Source organism: Balaenoptera musculus, chromosome 5 (assembly GCF_009873245.2).
Source record: "Balaenoptera musculus isolate JJ_BM4_2016_0621 chromosome 5, mBalMus1.pri.v3, whole genome shotgun sequence".
Taxonomy (NCBI): domain Eukaryota; kingdom Metazoa; phylum Chordata; class Mammalia; order Artiodactyla; family Balaenopteridae; genus Balaenoptera; species Balaenoptera musculus.
This window is the reverse complement of record NC_045789.1, coordinates 33,122,290-33,142,680: the sequence shown is the minus strand read 5'-3', so window position 1 is coordinate 33,142,680 and position 20,391 is coordinate 33,122,290. Positions and strand designations below refer to the sequence as shown.

General features: G+C 41.4%; 1 protein-coding gene and 1 non-coding gene across 4 annotated transcripts in view; one reads left to right on the top strand and one right to left on the bottom strand.

Moving 5' to 3' along the window:
- Positions 1-20,391, bottom strand: part of FAM160A1 (family with sequence similarity 160 member A1) — a 264,481-nt gene that overhangs the window by 237,281 nt on the left and 6,809 nt on the right. The gene's annotated exons all lie outside the window — the stretch shown is intronic.
- Positions 3,235-3,341, top strand: LOC118896259. Its single transcript, XR_005020165.1, has one exon. It is a non-coding gene; the product is annotated as a U6 spliceosomal RNA (small nuclear RNA).

The window sequence follows — 20,391 nt, the reverse complement described above, 5'->3', positions numbered from 1 at the left end:
AAATGCAACCATTTAAGCTTCATTTGAAGTAAACGTGTTTTAGAAGTAAAGAAAATTTGAAACTATATAATATAATCAGTATTATGCTAAAAAAAATGGTATTTCAGTAATTCAATAAAGGGTCCTCAAAGGTATGTTTTCAACTAAATAGTCTTCAGAGAAAGACACTATTTCAAGACCCTAAGTAAAGTTTTTAAAAAATGAAATTCTAGTAAGGCAGATCTTTTTTTATGTTTCACTTGAACAAACCTTATGCTTTGATTTTCACAGAAGGAAAAGGGAGAGAGAAATACAATGAAAAAAAGTTCTTTCCCCTAGTATTTTTCTAAGCATTTAAAATTTTAGATTAGATTTTAGAAAAATCAGAATCATGAGGCTTACCAATAACATATGATAACATGATAATAAAATACAACAAATTTTTAAAAAACAAAGTTTCCCTTTCTCAACACACCAAATATAGATTGTGTAAATTCAATTATAAAATAAAGTGTTACTAACTATGTATCTAAAGTTGATGATCTTTTTGCCTTCAGTTCACTAGGTTCATTTTCATTTCAATGGACTTTCCTACTAAAGAGTTTTGATTACATGTCACATACAATTACAGTTCACTCCATGGATCTGTCCACATTCTTTAGTTGTACTGGAATTTCATCATACAGAATAACCGTTGAATACGTGGATCATTGGCTACAGCTCACAACGATTTTAGAGATGACGTAATCTGCATTACACAGTAGGTATGTCTACACTGTTTGTATGCATGGATCTCAAAGCAACTTCTAAACCTTCACTGGTAAAATTGTCCCTCTCCTAACAAACTCCTTGTCTTTTTTCTGTGAGAGAAGAGAATTGATCTTTCTTACTGGAGCAAGGTTGGAGAGGCCAGGCTCCCAACTTTGATACATCAGTATATTCAGCTAAGACACAAAGAGGAAAACAGCATATGTTGGCTCCTATATTCAACATTCTTTTCTCATCCTTAGGAACATCCCGTTTCATTGTGCCATATTTTTAAACATACAATCCCTCTGACCCTCAGCATATTTCAAAACCTCCACTGGCATGCTACATATTTCTCTCTCCTTATCCTTATCACCATGGAGGGCCCAATGTGAAGCTATATTTGAATGGCCTAGTCACAGCTATTATCTGAGTGCCAAATGGGTGCGAGACACTGTGACGGCACTGTAAAAAATATAAACAAAAGTAGTAGAATCCTTGTCTTCAAACAGCTTTTAAAACTAGTAGGATTAGATAACCGTACCAGTCACTGTAGCCACAAGGTAGAATGAGAGCCAGAATTGAGGTGGTGTAGACATTTAAGGGGGAGGAGGGACTCTGAGCTTTGCTGCAGCCAACATGTAGAGGGAAACATGATCTGTTATAAGATTCAGTGTCCCTGGGGTAAAAATAAACCAGTTGCTCAGAGAAAGAACAACTATTTTTGCTACTGAGATCAGAAAGCAATTCAACCGATGGTTTCTAAGAGAAGGTTCTGTTAAATGTAATAAAAATCCTAAGGATATTTTTTTTACAATAAACAAGGGTAAGTTTGAAGAGGGCTGAGAAGCTCTAATGAAAACCAGGAAATCTAACATGGACAAGAGGCAGAAGAGCAGGCCTCAGCTCTACCATGACTGCAAACTCCACACGTGCAGAAGATCGTGAAGCATGATTGACACATTGAGAATAACTGCATTTCTCTGGGGGGAATGAGATGGGGTCTAAATAAGTAAAAACCACTGTGTTATTTAACTGAATTCATTTATCCTTATACAAACAGAATCACAAAGATATTTTGATGTCAACATTTGACATTTCATGTAAATAGAAAGTAGGTCATCAGTTGAAACAGACAAAAGTGACTTATATCTAAGAATTACTATTTTTAAGACAAAGTTCCTAAAAGTATCTCATCTAATATGCACTTGATTCTACGAAGTTTTTTGTACCACTTAAATTTATATCAGCGGGCTTCCCTGGGGGCACAGTGGTTAAGAATCCGCCTGCCAATGCAGGGGACATGGGTTCAAGCCCTGGGCCAGGAAGATCCCACATGCCAAGGAGCAACTAAGCCTGTGTGCCACAGCTACTGAGCCTGCACTCTAGAGCCCACGAGCCACAACTACTGAGCCCATGTGCCACAACTACTGAAGCCTAGAGTGCGTGCTCCGCAACAAGAGAAGCCACCGCAATGAGAAGCCCATGCACCGCAATGAAGAGTAGCCCCCGCTCGCCGCAGCTTGAGAAAACCCGCGTGAGGCAACAAAGATCCAACGCAGCCAAAAATAAATAAATAAATTTTTAAAAACTTTATATCAGCATAGGTTCACAGTTTTCCCACTTTATAAGAACTGACAGGATCGTCTGAGGGAAGGATGACACTTTGTCAAGTTTAAAATTGGGGTAGAATTTCTGCTGGAGGCTACACAGGGCAAATAACGATAATCACAGATATCCCCTTAATTATTTGGCTATCTTAATTTAAAAGACTTTTGTTATAAAGGAATCTAGTTCTTCAACCAATCACTAAAAGCAAAAGTTTCCTCCTAAAAACGAAAAGAGACTTCTTTAGACGACAGAATCTAAGAATGATTGGTGGTAAGAGGTCAATTCTTTTTCCCTAACCAGTGACCTGCTCATTGCTCAACAGTGAACACTACACCATCTTCTGAGGCAGGGTTTGCACACACTGGTTGAAAATAAAAGTATTACTAGATCATATCAGCTCAAATTCCAGTGAATAGTCCCAGGCCATTAATGACATCAACTCCAAGTTTCCAAATAGACCAATTATTAAAATGTATGAATGACTGACAAAAAAAATTCCAATTCTTTTGCAAAGATTCATACACTTGGAAATGAATAACTCATCAAGAGGCAGAGTGGACTGGGTCAGTGTGCAAATATTTACTCATGAACTTGGCTCCTACGTTGCATCATTTTTCATTTAGTTTTACAGTCTGTGATTATAGGTACCATTTGCCTAAAAACTATCAATTAAGACAAAGTTCATAGAAAACAAAGAACATATAAATTTAAAATGTGATAAGTCCTTCTATTTATGTACTGATCTGTAACATTCTAAGTATTCAATATATCTCATTCATACAGTGAACACCATAGTGGCATTATTTATTTAGCCCTCATCTCATTCTACAAGGAATCTGAGATAGCTTATGAGAAATGCATGTATTAAGGAAGGAAATTAATAATCATGACCAAGGAGTGCTCACTTGGGCAACACATACACTAAAACTGGAACGATACAGAGAAGATTAGCCTGGCCCCTGCACAGGGATGCCATGCAAATCCGTGAACCACTGCATATTTTTAAAAAATCATGACCAAGGAAAGCATAAATTAGAGAAGAAAATGAAGACTGTGGCTGGCATAAGAGATATTGGAATAGAACTCAAATTTGGAGACCTATTTGAGTCCTACACAGTTACTACAGTTAAGCAGAGAATTCGAGTCCGTGCTTCCTAGCAGCCAAGGTGAAAAATGTCAATGTGATTAGTTATATGATTTTCTATTAAGGAACAAACACCTACACTCCTTCAGGGAAGCAAAGCTATTTCTTATCACTTACTGTGAAAGAGCTGCTCTAGGAGACACTGAAAGATGTGATGGAAAAATTTCCCAATAACATCTCAATGGCAAATAAGGTCACAAGACTGGTTTTTTTATGTTGTCCCAGATTAAAACTGAATTCTACAATGGAGTCAAGATAATATGGCCAAGGAGCCCAATTTTTCAAGCAGCATGGTGGACTGAGCTGAGAATAAAGAGTTGGAAGCCCAACAGTGTCGTTTAAGAGATTATTAGCAGTAAAGTGCAAGAACAAAAATTAAAATAAATAGCCAAAATTATGATGCTTCTAAGTTTCCATCCTTACCGCCTTTCTCTCTTTGAACGAGTAAGTCCCTGACCAGTGTCATCTATTCCACAACTTGAACTACTTAATTATCTCCCCAATCTACATCTTCTAACCCAGAGCTAAAGTCTCCTTTTCATGTACGTATCTGACACTTTTACCTCAAGGTCCTACCAGCACCATTGACTCCACAAGTCCCAAACTAATCTAAGTTATCTGTCCTCTCAAACACATTCTTCCTTCTGCCATCCTCAGTTTGTCATAGAAATCCTATCCTCTCAGTCACCTGGGCTTACATCCTTGGAATCAATTTTTTTCCTTCCTCTCCGTAACTGCCCACATCTGATCAGCAGTCTGCCTGACTATTCTCCCTGCACGACTGGCCCACGTTCTCTACTCCAGCCCCAGGGCCACCTTCCTAGATCAGATCCCCAGTACCTCAGGGCCATCACAATAGCCTCCTGAATTACTGTATTCTCTCTCCCCACTCCAATTTCTCATATACACTACTGCAAGAATAATATTTCTAAAGTTGTGACTATGTCAGTCTACTAAAGAAAAAACCTGTAGCAGTTTCCCTCTGCTTACCTGAAGCAAACCGGTCTACCTAAGCCCGCAGTGGCTTTCTCTCTTACACACCCTATGCTACAGCCAGTCCATAAACTCGTAAGTCTAGCCACTCCCAAAGGAAGCTCGATCTTTCCTCTTGTTCAGAGTAGTATGGCCCTGAGATGCCCTCCCCTTCACCTCTACATATTTAAAGACCAAGTTTAAATGCCACCTCATTCAGGAAGCCTTCCATAATCCTCTCTGTGAGAAGTACCACTTCCTCCTGCCGCCTCCCCCCTGCACTTGTCTAGGGCTGTAATCCCAGAGGAATGACCATATCCTACCGTCAGCCTCTCGCTGTCTAGCCTATGCATGAGACCGCTCCACTATCGCCATCCTAAACACACACTCGGTCCTGGCAGCACACGGCTCACCGTCACCCCTCAGGGTTCCCTCCACAGCACTTTGTTCATACGTGAATCACTGCACATGTTGATTCTACTGTAGTTCGCTGTTTACACGTCTACCTCCTCCAGGGCAAGGATCAAATCTTATTTATCTCTGCAATCTAACGTAGTCAGCTCTCTGCACACCATCCTAGCTTAATTCCCTGCAGAACGGGTCTTTTCTTGTTTATTTATTGTGTCTCTCCCACGAGAATGCACACTCAGTGAGAACACAGACTTTGCTTGCTTTGATCTCCACTATTTTCCCAGCATCTAAAACAGTGCCTGGCACATACTAGGTGATCAAAAGCGTAGGATGAATTGATAAATTGATGCATGATTCTCATTGTCTAGCCCAGTCCTGGCACACCATAGTGCCAAAAAAAAAAGTCTGCTGAATGAATTCTGTCTTGTATAAAAGTTATTTTTATACATATTTTACGAGCTCTGACAGTTAGTGATCTTGATATCCTACTCTGGTACTTAGCGTAGTGCTTTATACATAGGAGGTCCTTGATAGATTTCTATTAAATTGAACAGGTAGTTCAATAAATTAATACCTTACTCGAGCTTTTATCTTCTAAATCTGAATTTGTCTCATCTCGTCAATAAAGAGGAATCTGTATTACTTCTTATGACACAGGGTGCCTCCCTCCCAGGGGGAAGGCAGCACTGCAGAGTGAAGATTACCAGCGGTGCTGTCAGAGAGGTCTGGGTTCAGGTCCCAGCTCTGGCACTGCTCAGGTATGTGACTTTGAGCACACTATTTAACCTCCCTTCAGCTTCCTCCTTAGAAGAAGATTAGGAGGACCTCTCAGGCAGAGCAGTCTATTTACTTCACAGCTAAATGAACAGCCAGTCCTAAATCCTTTATTACCCCTTCTTTACCAGCTTTAAATCGTTCTAACTCATGTTAGACTATTTTAATATATGTCGCCTGAACTTGAGTGGGTCATTATTTAAAATAGTAGTGGATTATGTTTACAAGGCATTAATTCTCCATTAACTTTTCATGACCTTACCGCCCTTCAGCACTCATCCAGAAAGCACAGGTGACTTGAGCACATGACTGCCATCATTCTTAAGACTTTCTGGAGTCACAGCAACATAGTGGCCCAAGGTGGCACTACCTCACACGGAAGGGCAATTCTCTTTCCCACACAGGAAACAGCACAACAATCAGATAAGTGATGGGTACAAGATCTAGACCCATCAAATACATTACACGGTGACATGACCCTGGCTTAAGATGGGACAATTTATTTTTTAAAATAATAATAAAGGGCTTAATGCTAATGTAAGTGCATCTCAATCAAAATGCATTCAAATCCCTCTGGAGGACAATTCCGCCGGGACTTAGGGAGTGCTTAGCCAGGACTCACACAGATGAATGTCACTGATCAGGTATGAGGTTATGACTCAGTCACAGACAGGATTCACTGAGCTTCACGCAGATGGGCGGAGAACACAGTGAGTCCTCTGCACAAACATTAAGAGGTCTTTTTCTAAGAGCCTTATTTAATAAAAAGCAGTGACCTGCCAAGGAAGATAATTAGCATAGAACCAATCTTTTTTTTTTTTTTTTTAATTTTTATTTATTTATTTATTTATTTTTAATTTATGGCTATGTTGGGTCTTCGTTTCTGTGCGAGGGCTTTCTCTAGTTGTGGCAAGTGGGAGCCACTCTTCATCGCTGTGCGCAGGCCTCTCACTATCGCGGCCTCTCTTGTTGCGGAGCACAGGCTCCAGACACGCAGGCTCAGTAATTGTGGCTCACGGGCCCAGCTGCTCCGCGGCATGTGGGATCTTCCCAGACCAGGGCTCGAACTCGTGTCCCCTGCATTAGCAGGCAGATTCTCAACCACTGCGCCACCAGGGAAGCCCAGAACCAATCTTTAAAAGACGGAATTCAAAAGATCATTCTCTCACAAATCTTGATATTATTGCCTGGCACAGAAAGTATTTGCATAAGGAGGCACAAAAATATTTTTTGCATAAGTAAATACTGTCAGCACGGAAGCAATATGAAAATGTAAGCCTTTACTGTCAAGTAGTAAACCAAACAAAAAGCAACTGAAAGCCAAATCTCTGCTGCTCAGGTGAAAACAAGAACCCTTGAGAATAAAAGGTCAAGAGAACTTTTGTTGGCCGCCTAGCTAAGGCTGGCCACCTTGGGAGCTGACAGAGCTGTCCACTATTCTGAGAGCGCCTACACCATGTTGAGTGTCTGAATGCATTTTCTCAAAAGTCAACAAGCGAAAAGCACAGTGCTAATGGTGACCTGAATGGAGCTGTGACAAATGTCCCGCTTGAAGATAATCTTCAATAGTGGCAGTTATTGGTTCAGTACCACCAAAAGCGTTCCCAGAGATTAAAAGGCACAGGCGTAGCTGTGCTATTTAATTTTTTAAATTTATTTATTTATTTATTTATTTTTGGCTGCATTGGGTCTTCATTGCTGCACGCAGGCTTTCTCTAGTTGTGGTGAGCAGGGGCTACTCTTTGTTATGGTGCACAGGCTTCTCATTGCGGTGGATTCTCTTGTTGCGGAGCACAGGCTCTAGGCACGCGGGCTTCAGTAGTTGTGGCTCATGGGCTCTAGAGCACAGGCTCAGTAGCTGTGGCGAACAGGCTTAGTTGTTCCGCGGCATGTGGGATCTTCCCGGCCCAGGGCTCGAACCCGTGTCCCCTGCAGTAGTAGGCAGATTCTTCACCACTGCGCCACCAGGGAAGCCCAGATGTGTTATTTTAAATTCAGTTACTCCCACTTAAAATCCATGCTGATTTAAGGTGTTGGAGAGAGGGAGTAGGCAAAGCAACTTCCTTCCAAAATCAGGAGGTAAAGGGGCAATACCTACCACAAAAGAGGTTAAGCGATAGTGGCTAAAAAAAAAAAAAAAAAATCAACAAAAATACTGAATAAATAATCTTGAATAGCAGAACTTGGCAAGAATCCCTGATACTTTTCAGTGTAAGAATGTGGTCCCAGTTCTGTGATCTTTCACACTAACAGGGACTTTTCCTAAACACAGAACTCAACATCTAAGGAATTTAAAACACTTGATAATAGTTAATTCAATTCCCTATTACATTCCTTCCTGGTTAAAAAAAAAAAACCCACAAATTTTGCAAAATGTATTTTGCCCATGGAGGATGGGAAGCACCAAGATGAAATGAATGACTTGAGAGTAAAATGCATCCCTCTGCCTCATGGCCAGAAGCAAAAGTGAGACATCCTATGGCATGAAGAGCGACTTCATCAAAGATTTTCACAGAAACAGCAGAGCCCACACATCCACAGGAGTATTAGCCCCTTCAAAGACTACACGCTCGTTACAAAAATGCCCGCCAATGCTCAAGACATCTTAGGAACAAACCTTTTAAGGCTGCCTTCACGTATATAACATTCTTTTTAAATCTTCAACTGTGACAAATTTGGGTCTTTGAAAGTGGAATTTGATATCTGTAAGTTGGAAATACATTGAGAAAATAAAGGGAATCATCAAGCTGGATTTTATTTATTTTTTTTTTTAAAGTTGAAATCCCTCCTTTAAATCTTCCCAAATATATTCCCTTTGTTTTCTCCCCAAACGCATGTACTGTCTTTTTTTTTTTTTTTTAATAAATTTATTTATTTATTTTTGGCTGTGTTGGGTCTTCGTTTCTGTGCAAGGGCTTTCTCTAGTCGTGACAAGCGGGGGCCACTCTTCATCGCGGTGCGCGGGTCTCTCACTATCGCGGCCTCTCTTGTTGCGGAGCACAGGCTCCAGACGCGCAGGCTCAGTAGTTGTGGCTCACGGGCCTAGCCGCTCCGCGGCATGTGGGATCCTCCCGGACCGGGGCACGAACCCGTGTCCCCTGCATTGGCAGGCGGATTCCCAACCGCTGCGCCACCAGGGAAGCCCCTGGATTTTATTTTTAATCAAAAGAACAAGTGCTTTCCTTATGCGGCTTGTAAACTAATACTTCCAAAGACAATTCTTTAAAACTATTCCAAACTCCCTTTCTAAGAGCAGCAGGTATGGAATAAGCAGGCAGCCTCCCTAGATGACCTCTTTGAAGGGCACCTTTTGCTTTTTAGGATGTCTTTGGTATTGGCATTGTACGTGCACTTAATTAGGTAGCAGCTATATCTGATTCCACTTTTCCACATTATTCATTCATTCAACAAATATTTATGGTGCACCTAATACGTGCCAAGTACTGTGTTAAATCCTAGCAAGATGATGGTGAGCAGGCCCACTACCTGTCCTCGTGAAGACGATTTACATAAGCACACAAATTATAACCCATAAGTCAGTCCAGTGGGAAAAAAAGACATATGGTGATGCAAAAACCTATTAAGAAGTGATTAAAGAAGACAATGAGGTGGGGCTTCCCTGGTGGCGCAGTGGTTGAGAATCTGCCTGCCAATGCAGGGGACATGGGTTCGAGCCCTGGTCTGGGAAGATCCCACATGCCGCGGAGCAACTGGGCCCGTGAGCCACAACTACTGAGCCTGTGCGTCTGGAGCCTGTGCTCCACAGCAAGAGAGGCCGCGATAGTGAGAGGCCCGCGCACCGCGATGAAGAGTGGCCCCTGCTTGCCACAACTGGAGAAAGCCCTCGCACAGAAACGAAGACCCAACACAGCCATAAATTAATTAATTAATTAATTTTAAAAAAAAAGACAATGAGGTGATACAAACAAACTTTATTTAACACTTACGAAACGAACAATCTCCTTGTGGAGAACTGCAAAATGGGGTGGACAGCTGGAAGCTTTCATAGGATAAAGAATAAAGAACAAGGAAGAGAGGGACTTCCCTGGTGGTCCAGTGGCTGGGACTCCAAGGTCCCAACGTAGGGGAACCGGGTTCAATCCCTGGTCAGGGAACTAGATCCCACATGCCGCAACTGATCCCGCACGCTGCGCTAAGACCCAATGCAGCATGCATAAATTAATTAATTAATAGAACAAGGAAGAGAAAAATAGAAAACATCGGTGATCAACTAGAGCCTCACAGTCACCCCTATCTGGAGTGAGAAGGCCCAGAGCTGGCCTGGCCCTTGCAGACTGGTTGACTAGCTATGCTCACTGCGTTCCTGGTCAAGCAGAGGGGTTTCAGGGACACCAGAATCATCTAAGTGTCAGTTTGCTGAGGTGGCACCCTGGGCAGAAGCGGCTGCATCTGGGGCCTAGAAAGTTATTTCAACAAGCATATAATAGTGAGACCCAGCTAGTGTAAAGAGGCTTCCCTGAGGAAATGTATTAGTTTGAGCTGAAGATAAATAGGAGTTAACTAATAAAAGCAAAGGGGACTATGTGGGGAGAGGTATGGAGACGGTGGGGGTGGAGGAGAATGATGTTCCAAGTATTGTGACCAGCATGTGCAAAGGCTCTGTGGCTTTTTAAAAGACTATGGGTACATTAAGAAGTGAAAGAGGGACCTCCCTGGTGGTCCAGTGGTTAAGACTTCGTGCTCCCAATGCAGGAGGGATGGGTTCAATCCCTGGTCAGGGAGCTAGGATCCCACATGCTGCACCATGTGGCCAAAAAAAGAAAGAAATGAAAGAGGGGACTTCCCTGGTGGCACAGTGGTTAAGAATCTCCTGACAATGCAGGGGACACAGGTTTGAGCTCTGGTCTGAGAATATCCCACATGCCAGGGAGCAACAAATCCCGTGCGCCACAACTACTGAGCCTGCGTTCTAGAACCCGCAAGCCACAACTACTGAGCCCGTGAGCCATAACTACTGAAGCCCGTGTGCCACAACTACTGAAGCCCATGCCTAGAGCCCATGCTCTGCAACAAGAGAAGCCACTGCAATGAGAAGACTGCGCACCACAATGAAGAGTAGTCCCCGCTCACCGCAACCAGAGAGAGCCCGCACACAGCAACAAAGACCCAACGCAACCAAAAATAAATAAATAAATTTTTTTTTTTTAAAAAGAATCTATTGTAAAAATCTAGAAGAGAGGGTGGAGCTAACACAGATGAGAGAAATGAATGGATTTGAGAGACACTAAGGATGTAAAAGCACTAAAGGTTTGGATGGTATTCTATATTCCTTATTTACTCAAAGAAAATGCTTTGGTTTTGCCTAAGAATTCCTTATTTGTTAATTATTTGCAAACCAAAAAACGTCATGCAAATGTCAGAGTTCTTTTTCAGAGTTCTGCATCAATTTTATCTTCTTTTAGATACAGAAGAAAATGTAACAAAGAGAAAAACAAAACTTAAGAAGTATCTCATTTTATGTAAAAATGTGTGTTCCTGAAAAACTGAGCTACACCTGGGTAATAAAAGAACCTATATCTTATTACTGAGTAAATATTTCTTCCTTGCACAAAAACACACTAAAAAATGCAGAACAGATTATCATGATACTATATCAAGTGAAATGTAAACCATTATCTCAGTTATTTCCATACATCATTTCTCCTTTATTATAAGGTACATAAATCAGGTGATTTTACAACTCCAAAAGGAGGGAATGGCTGAGAGATTTAATAATCACCATCAAGTTTTATAATAAACCATTTAGTAAGCAACTAGAATGCCCAAGAGACTTGCAAGGATTTAAAACTATTCTTCCACCAATGACTTCACCCACATGGAAAAGTCACTTTTACACCTATATTACTATGATATGCCACTTGTTGTCCACACCCTCCAAAAGATACAGCTCTCCAGTAGGCCTGGGTTACCATGTCATAGCAATGTAGTAAGAAGTTCAAAAGGTAGTCAGCCTTATAAACTCTATGAATACACATATACCACAAAAAGTTGAATTTTGTACTGAATTGGCCACATGTTCTTGTGTCTGATGTATACAGGCCAATTTGTACCACACTCAGAACAAACATAAAGGAGGAAACTGGGTTTTAGCAGTCTCATATCAACAACAAATGTACCAGCTAAATTCTCATTCCATGAGCTAAAAAGTCTAATTTTGAGACTGTGCAACTAGAGTCTATACCATCCCTTCAAAATGCAGGTTTTAACTTGGAAAGAAACAAATTCAGCATGAAAACCACTGAGGAAAGAAAACCACGGCATGTTAATAAACTGACTTCTAAAGGCTAAATGCATTTTTAAACATGCTGCTTTTGGCGACTTAAGTCACAACCCAGGCATTACTTGATCGGAGACTCTGCATATGAATTTCTGTTTTCCTTCCTTTAAAAAATTCATTAAGCAACTAAAGTATACGTGAAGTAACTTGAATTGCCTAAAACACTGTCTTGACAGTCATTATCCTCTGTAACACATATACTTAAGCCTGAATTGGGCATATAGTGGTATTTTAAGAAATAAAAATTCTGGGGACTTCCCTAGTGGCACAGTGGTTAAGAATCCACCTGCCAATGCAGGCGACACCGGTTCAAGCCCTGGTCCGGGAAGGTCCCACATGCCGCGAAGCAACTAAGCCTGTGCACCACAACTACTGAGCCTGCACTCTAGAGCCCACAAGCCACAACTACTGAGCCTGCGTGCCACAACTACTGAAGCCCGTGCACCTAGAGCCCGTGCTCTGCAGCAAGAGAAGCCACCACACGAGAAACCCGTGCACCGCAAATAAGAGTAGTCCCCGCTCGCCGCAACTAGAGAAAGCCCGTGCGCAGCAACGAAGACCCAACGTGGCCAAAAATAAATAAATAAAATTTTTTAAAAAAACAAAAACAAACAAAACCACACACACACAGTTGAAAGATGGGCCCTATAGTAAAGATGTTGACCCTTTCATGATTTCATCTGCTTGACAAAGATGTCATGATGTCACTTGGCCCATGAGTTTCCTAAGTGGACCATGCCCCTTCACACACTCACCAGTATTTCAGTGAGGAAGAGCAAAAGGGGTTCTTATCTAAGTCTCAGGTCTTACGACTTCTGAATTCCAAGTGAAGGGATAGTCATTCACCCTTTACTTTTCTTGAGAAGCACCAAGAAGTATGTCTGAAAAGGCAGCAAAAGCTTGAAGGATTAACAAGGATGTTATATGTCTCATATCTAATTTTTATGAACAGAAAAAAATGGAGGTTTGTATTTATCAGGGCTTAATATGGTATGTTCCAGATTCTGAGAGGACCTGATTACTGAGGCATTTTGGTTTACCTTTTCTGTTTTTCACTTTTTATTATGGAAATTTTCAGTACATACAAAGTTGAGAGAGTAGTATGATGAACTGCCATCACTTGGCTCAAGAATTAACAATGTATAGCTATTCATAATCTCCCATTCCCACTCCTTTCCTCTGCTGGATTGTTTTAAAGCAAACTTCATATATCATATCTGAAATAAGCAGAAAAAATGGTCTGCAAAAATATATCACTTCCTAATCCCCAGAAGCTGTGACTATTACTTTACATGGCAAACAACTGTGACTTTGGATCTTAAGGAGGAATGTATCTTGGATTATCCAAGTAAGCCCTAAATGCAATCACATGAATCTTTATAGGAGACAGGCAGAGGGAGATGAGACACAGACATACCAAGAGGAGAAGGCCACGAGACGGTGCAGAGAGATGCAGCCACAAGCCAAGGACAGCTTCCAAACCTGGAAGAGGTAAGAATTCTCCCCTAGCATCTCAGAGGGAGCATGGGCTTGCCTACACCCTGATTTTAGACTTCTAGCCTCCAGAACTAAGAGAGAATAAAGTTCTGTTGTTTAATCCACCCAGTCTGTGTTAATTTGTTACTGCAGTCATAGGAAACTAACACAATATCACATAATCTGAAAAAAATTTCAGTATGTATCTTTAAGAAATAGACTTTTTTAATAATAATATAATTATCATTCCCTTTTTTTAAGAGTCCTTTAATTTGTCTAATATCCAGAGTTTAAATTTCCCAAATTGTCTCATAATTTTATATTTATAATTTATAACTTTATGTTGATTTAGCCAAACCAAGATCCAAACATAGTTATGTCTCTTAAGTCTCAATGCCACTTTTAAAAAAATAATAAATAAAAATACAATTAAATAAAAACACTTATCTGACACTGACTTCGGGGGAAAAAATAATAGTTCCTCTTCCTTGTTTTCCTTGCCATTTATTTACTGAACAAACTGAATAACCTGTCCTACAGAAATTTCTGCATTCTGGACTTGGCTGATCACATTTCCATGGTATTTTTTGACAAGGTCCTCTTTTTCCTATGCTTCTTATAAACTAGTAGTCAGATCTAAAGTCTTGATCAGAATCACATTCGGCTTTTTGGCAAGAAACTTCAGAGATGGTTCTATATGTTCCCTATTGCATCAAATTAGGGGGCACGTATTCACTTCTTTCTCTTTTTGTAATGTTAAGACTGATCAGTGGGTTCTGGGGTTATCGGCCTGATCCATCAATTATAAAGTTCCCAATCAGCCTTTGACCTAATAGTTTTCACAGTCACGGATGATCATTCCCTAGATCTGTTATTTCATTAGGGGTAACGAAATGATACTATTTTCTTTATATCATTCCGTCTGTATTTACTAGCTGGAATTCTTCTAAAAATAAGATTTTTGTTCAAACAATCTGTTTGGTTACTCTGAAATACAGGGTTTTTGTTTGTTTTTTTTTTAAACAGGAAAAGTAAGATAAATGCTTGACAACATCTAATTTTTAAGGTAGTGCCAGGACAGACATCCGCCTCTTGACTACAAAGACTACCTTGTCTGTACTCAATGAATGTAACTGCTCCAGTGTACTCAACTTAGTCCTCAAGTTACCAATTCAAATACTCAGCCTACAATATGAAACCTGTTTTTTTTGAGATTTATTTGTGCTTTTATCTGCTGGTATAATTGAACTACAATGGCCTGCAAACTTTTTTGATTCAAAAAGTACATTTTACATCACAGTCCAACAAACACACACACCTATGTAATATGCATACATAGATGAAAGTGAAACAAAAGAATATGAAACCTATTTTTAAAGAATAAAAGCCAGGATCCAACATGTCTATGTCAATTTGATGTTGATTCTTAGGATTTATGCCCGTCAGATCAGTCCAAACTCCTCAACCAACCCCTTCAAACCACTCACTCTGAGTCTATCTGATCCTGTTTCACTAATACAACCCATCTTCTCATTCTGGACTCTGTGCCTTTGGTTCAGTGCTCTACACACCTGCCTCTAACCCTGCAACCAGCTCAAGCTGTCCTCTTCCCCCTCAAAGGTAAACACGCCTCCTGCTCCTCCATCCAGCACCCTCCTTTCTTCTATGAATGACACAATCCTTCTGTCAGGAGACTGTTCCTTCTCCCGTTCCTAACTATGGATATGTATTTCTAGATGGGGCTGCCAGTTACCAAATAATTTGTGCCCCTGGCCACACGGAAAAGGGTGTCACCCATGCGAAGTCGACCAGAGGCATTCCTGGGATTTTGAGATGTAGACTAAAAGAAAGTCAGGCCCTCCTTCTGGGTGATCCTTGCCTTTCTGGCAGTCATGCCCCCAGCCACGTGGAGGAAACTGACTCAGAGAGAAGTAGGGATAAGACACAGAGAGTCTTGGTGGTAGAGGAGTTTTCAGTTTTGGTTTCCAAGACCACCTTCACTTCTCCCATACCTTTGACCATATGAACCAATAAATTCCCTTTCCGTACAGTTTAAATTTCTAAAATTTACAACCAAAGGAATCCTAATATGACCCCCACCATGATTCTTGAAGCCTATGACTACAGTGACCTCTACCTTCCTGGTTTCTTGCACTTACTTTCTATACAAATAACACTTCATCACATGCTGTCCTGATTTTTTTGTGTGTCAAATACATATCTGTCACCATCTTTTGTGGCCTTGCAGACATATATCTTACATACCTTTTGAAAGACCCCCAAACAATCCTTAGAATAGTGCTAATAGAGCTTCAGTAATAAATAACAATTACCATGTATTGATTATTACTTCCATGGTAAGCACTTCACATGAGTTATCTTATTTAACCCTCACGGAAACCTCCTGGGATGGGCATTATTATTTCCACTTAAAGATAAAGAAGCTGAGGTTCATCATAGGAAAGTAACTGGTGCAAAGATACACATTTATTAAATAGTTAAGCAGGGATTTGAACCAGATTTGCATCCAAAGTTCATCCTCTTCCCACCTCACCCATGTTGCCTCCAACAATGATAGAAACTTTTAATTAATTTACCAGAGACTGTAACTGATCAAAGACCTCCATTTAACCCCTGATTTTCCACTAACCTCAAAGTGCAGGTCCCTTCATCATTAAGAATAACATTAATATATGAATGTATAAATAAATGTGCTATATGAAAATAAGTATCTTGAAAAAGTTATAATACCATTTCTCCAACATTGCTACTGGCAGCCTGAAGATGAAACGCTGGCATTTCTCTTAAAGTAATAGGTAAAAGGAATGAATATTTATTTAAGACCACTCTGCCAGAACAAGATGTATACAACTCCCCTGGCAGTGATATTTCAAAACAGCAAAAGGAGATTTGTGAGCACCTGTCAACGTGTAACACGCCTTCAGCTCTGCAATTGCTCACAGGAATATTCCTGTGTCATCATTAGACACTAATGTTATTGAGCACTCCCATGGCTTGGAGGCAAGAACAGAAGCCCTTGAGGAAGAAAATGGCTCCGTCTTCTTAGCTCAGCAACGACGGGGGCCAGGAGGACAGGAACAGCAATTTTCTGGTGGAGAACCTAAAAGCCACCGGCTCTCATCTCTACATGATCTGCATCCTTCAGGCCAAGGTTTTCAATTCCATGCTTGCGTCTCCAATTCCTGCTGGACACATCAACATGGAATTCCCGCTATCAAAATAACTTTGAGGCAATAATAGTTTTTCAGCATCTAGCCAAGTACTTTCCATTGAAAAGTGTCCCATAAATGTGTTGGTGGTTGTCTGTTTCTCTTTTTTCCTTTCTCATTTTTACCACTTTACTTGAGGGCCTTATACCATACATACATTCTTCTGGGAAACAGAATGATTGTTCCTAGAAGGCCAGAAGCTGCTATCAAAGAGGCATGCTCCTTATTTATAATTTGGCAACAGCACAGCCAAGGGGAGGGTATGCCTAGCACACACTGAAGAATGGCTGCATCCCCTGATGGGACGAGACTTTGCTAACTTGCATACTCTGGTGAAAGACAGGCCCTAAAGAATTCATCGCCATCACAGACTCAAAAACACTTCAGATGAGACCGTGTATGTGATAGTGCTTTGTGACTCTAAATTACCCCTGCTAGTGATGTGGCTGTTACAAAGGCAAAGACCTGGGGAATAGGTAGGCGTAGGGTTTGAAAGAACTAACTAGGTCCAAATAGAAGGAGGAAAAAAGAAAGAGAGAGCCCAGAGGATTCAACAGAAAGCCTAGGCAAAAAAGGGGATGTGGTGGTGGAAAGTTTCAAGTTAGCAAACGCCCACTCAGTTCAACACACACTTACTGGAAGGCAGGCACTGGTCTACGTCTTGGGACACAGAGCCAAAGACAGTCAAAACTAATTCAGCCAAGATCCCTGCCCTTCGTGGAGTTTTATGTTCTTATTCGGGGAGACAGCTGATAAACAATACGCATAATAAATAAGTAAATTGTAATATGTTAGAATATAAGTGCAGGAGAGCAGGGGAAGGGGGATGGAAAGTGCAGAGGATTTGCAATACTCTCAGATTAAAAGGCGTGTCAAAGAGCATAATGAGTCAGATTTCCAATGATGTTCCTCAAAAACGACATTCAAGGGACTTCCCTGGTGGTGCAGTGGTTAAGAATCTGCCTGCCAATGCAGGGGACACGGGTTTGATCCCTGGTCCAGGAAGATCCCACATGCCATGGAGCAACTAAGCCCGGGCGCCACAGCTACTGAGCCTGCGCTTTAGAGCCCGCGAGCCACAACTACTGAGCCCTCGAGCCACAACTACTGAAACCTGTGCGCCTAGAGCCCATGCTCCGCAACAAGAGAAGCCACCGCAATGAGAAGCCTGCGCACCACAATGAAGGGTAGCCCTGCTGGCTGCAACTAGAGAAAGCCCGCGTGCAGCAACGAAGACCCAACGCAACCAAAGATAAATAAATAAAATAACTTTTTTTAAAAAACTACATTCAATTGCAGGAGAAATGAGGAAAATCAAACAGAGCTTGAATGAAACGTGCATAAAATTTGACAAATCCAAATTGCCTAGGAACATACAGCTCATTTTCCATACTTCGTCTTCTTCACCCTTGTTCAAAATTATTGACACCAACAGGCTAGGTAACATATTTACAGAGGAAGATATGAAACAACTTAGCCAGAGGCAGAGCAAAGGGAATTATAAGAGACAAGAGCAAAGCAGATGAGAGCAAAAATAGGTGCAAAGCAGTGCCTCAGGAAAGGGCTAATTCAACAGGACTTTAAATATGACAATTTTTTCTTAGGAATAGTTGGCTCTAGGTCGAGGATGATATATAAGTTTCATTTCTAGTAACAACCCCAAACAGCTGGCAGAGTCCTTCTGGAGCCCTGCATTGATAAAGAGTTCTGGGTCCTGTGGGCAATGAACTAGACATTTCTTCCATGAGTTCAAGATGGAGGACTGAGCACACACACCGTACACTTGCCTTTCCTTCCTTGGTAGAGCTTAGTGCCTTTTTTTTTTTTTAACGTCTTTATTGGAGTATAATTGCTTTACAATGGTGTGTTAGTTTCTGCTTTATAACAAAGTGAATCAGTTATACATATACATATGTTCCCATATCTCTTCCTTCTTGCATCTCCCTCCCTCCCACCCTCCCTATCCCACCCCTCTAGGTGGTCACAAAGCACCGAGCTGATCTCCCTGTGCTATGTGGTTGCTTCCCACTAGCTAGCTATTTTATGTTTGGTAGTGTATATATGTCCATGCCAAAAGCAGTAAACACTCAGTGGCCACCTACAATGTGAACCAAAACCAAGAACAGTGGAGGGTTTGGAGTGTAGAGCTTGATCCGAGTCCTAATGGAGTTTATAATATAATTGGGAAGAAGAATAATTACACAAAAGATAACACTAGAAAGCATCAAATGACTAAATTCCTAAAATTTCAGTACAGAGATTCAGATGCCAGGAAATTGCTACAGGAAAAGATAGCCAAGAAAGGCTTAAAGGAGGACACAGGCTCTGAACTGGGCTTTGAAGAATTCACATCACTGAAATAATTGGAAAGAGGAAGGACTGGTCCCAGCAAGATGGCAAAAAAGGAATAGGCAGGTGTGCTCAGGAATGAGGAACAGATCAGCACAGCAGCCAGAGCAGAGGATCTAAACAGGGCACCAGATCATAGATGCCTTGAGTATTACTCAGGGATCTCCAGAGACACAGAACCAACAGGAGACGTATATATAAAGGAGATGTGTGTGTGTATATAGAGAGAGAGACAGATAGAAAGGTTTATTATAAGGAATTGGCTCATGCAATTATGAAGGCTGAGAAGTCCCAAGGTCTGCACTCGGCAAGCCAGAGAAGTAGGACAGCTGATAATATAGTTCAAGTCCAAGTTTGAGGCCAAAGGCACAGAAGATGGATGCCCTAGCTCAAAAACAGGCAAGGTGAGCGAATTCTCCCTTACTTAGCCTTTCTGTTCAATTCAGGTCTTCAATGGATTGAATGACGCCCACCGACAATGGAAAGGCCATCTGCTTTACTCAGTCTACCAACTCCAGTGTTAATCTCCTCCAGAAACACCCTCACAGACGCACCCAGAATAATGTTTAACCAAATCTCTGGGCACCCTGTGGCCCAGTCACGTGGGTACCTAAATTTAACCATCACAGCTTGAACTGAGTCATTACCCAGTAGGCAACAAGGACCATGATCAGAGACATAAGCAAAGCTATACTTTATAAAGTCAAACTGATTGTGGCATGAAAACGGATTACAGAAAGAAAAACTGGAAACAAAAACACGGTAAAAAAAATATTATAATTGCCCATGTGATAACAAGAGGCAGACCATCAACGACAAACACGTACAGGATTCTATTGAAAATAAGGTACTCTGCTAGGTGATTAAGAGGAGCTACTCGTGTGACCCTACAGTTTACTCTGATGTCAGGGTCGAAATGGAGACTCTATGCAGCAGGACTGGAGAAGCCAGCAGAGGGTTCCAAAGGTCAGCAATGAGGACGCGGATTTAGGGATTACCCACGTAGGGAAGGGAGCCAAGTTGAGAGCCTTGCTTCTGGCGTGCCCATCCTGACAGAAGCCCGCAGGACAGCAGGTTGAATCCGTCAGTCTTGAGTCAGGAAGCCTCATCAGACCGACTCGTTTTTGTGATTCACTGGGGAGGAATGACCACTCCTAGGTGGCAAACTAATCCTAAAACATGATCAAGAGGTGGGATTACTTTAGAGGGAAAAAAGGCAGGACGCAACCCAACCAGCCTGCAGACACCTAAACACAACTTACACGCTGATTCATCAAGAGCAACTGTAGGGTCCACTTTCCAAATCAGACACACAACGTCTTCAACAGGAACCCAGTGGAGAAGAACAAGGAGGAAATTGAGAGAAGGTCAAACTTCATCAAGCTGATAAGAGATTAGCA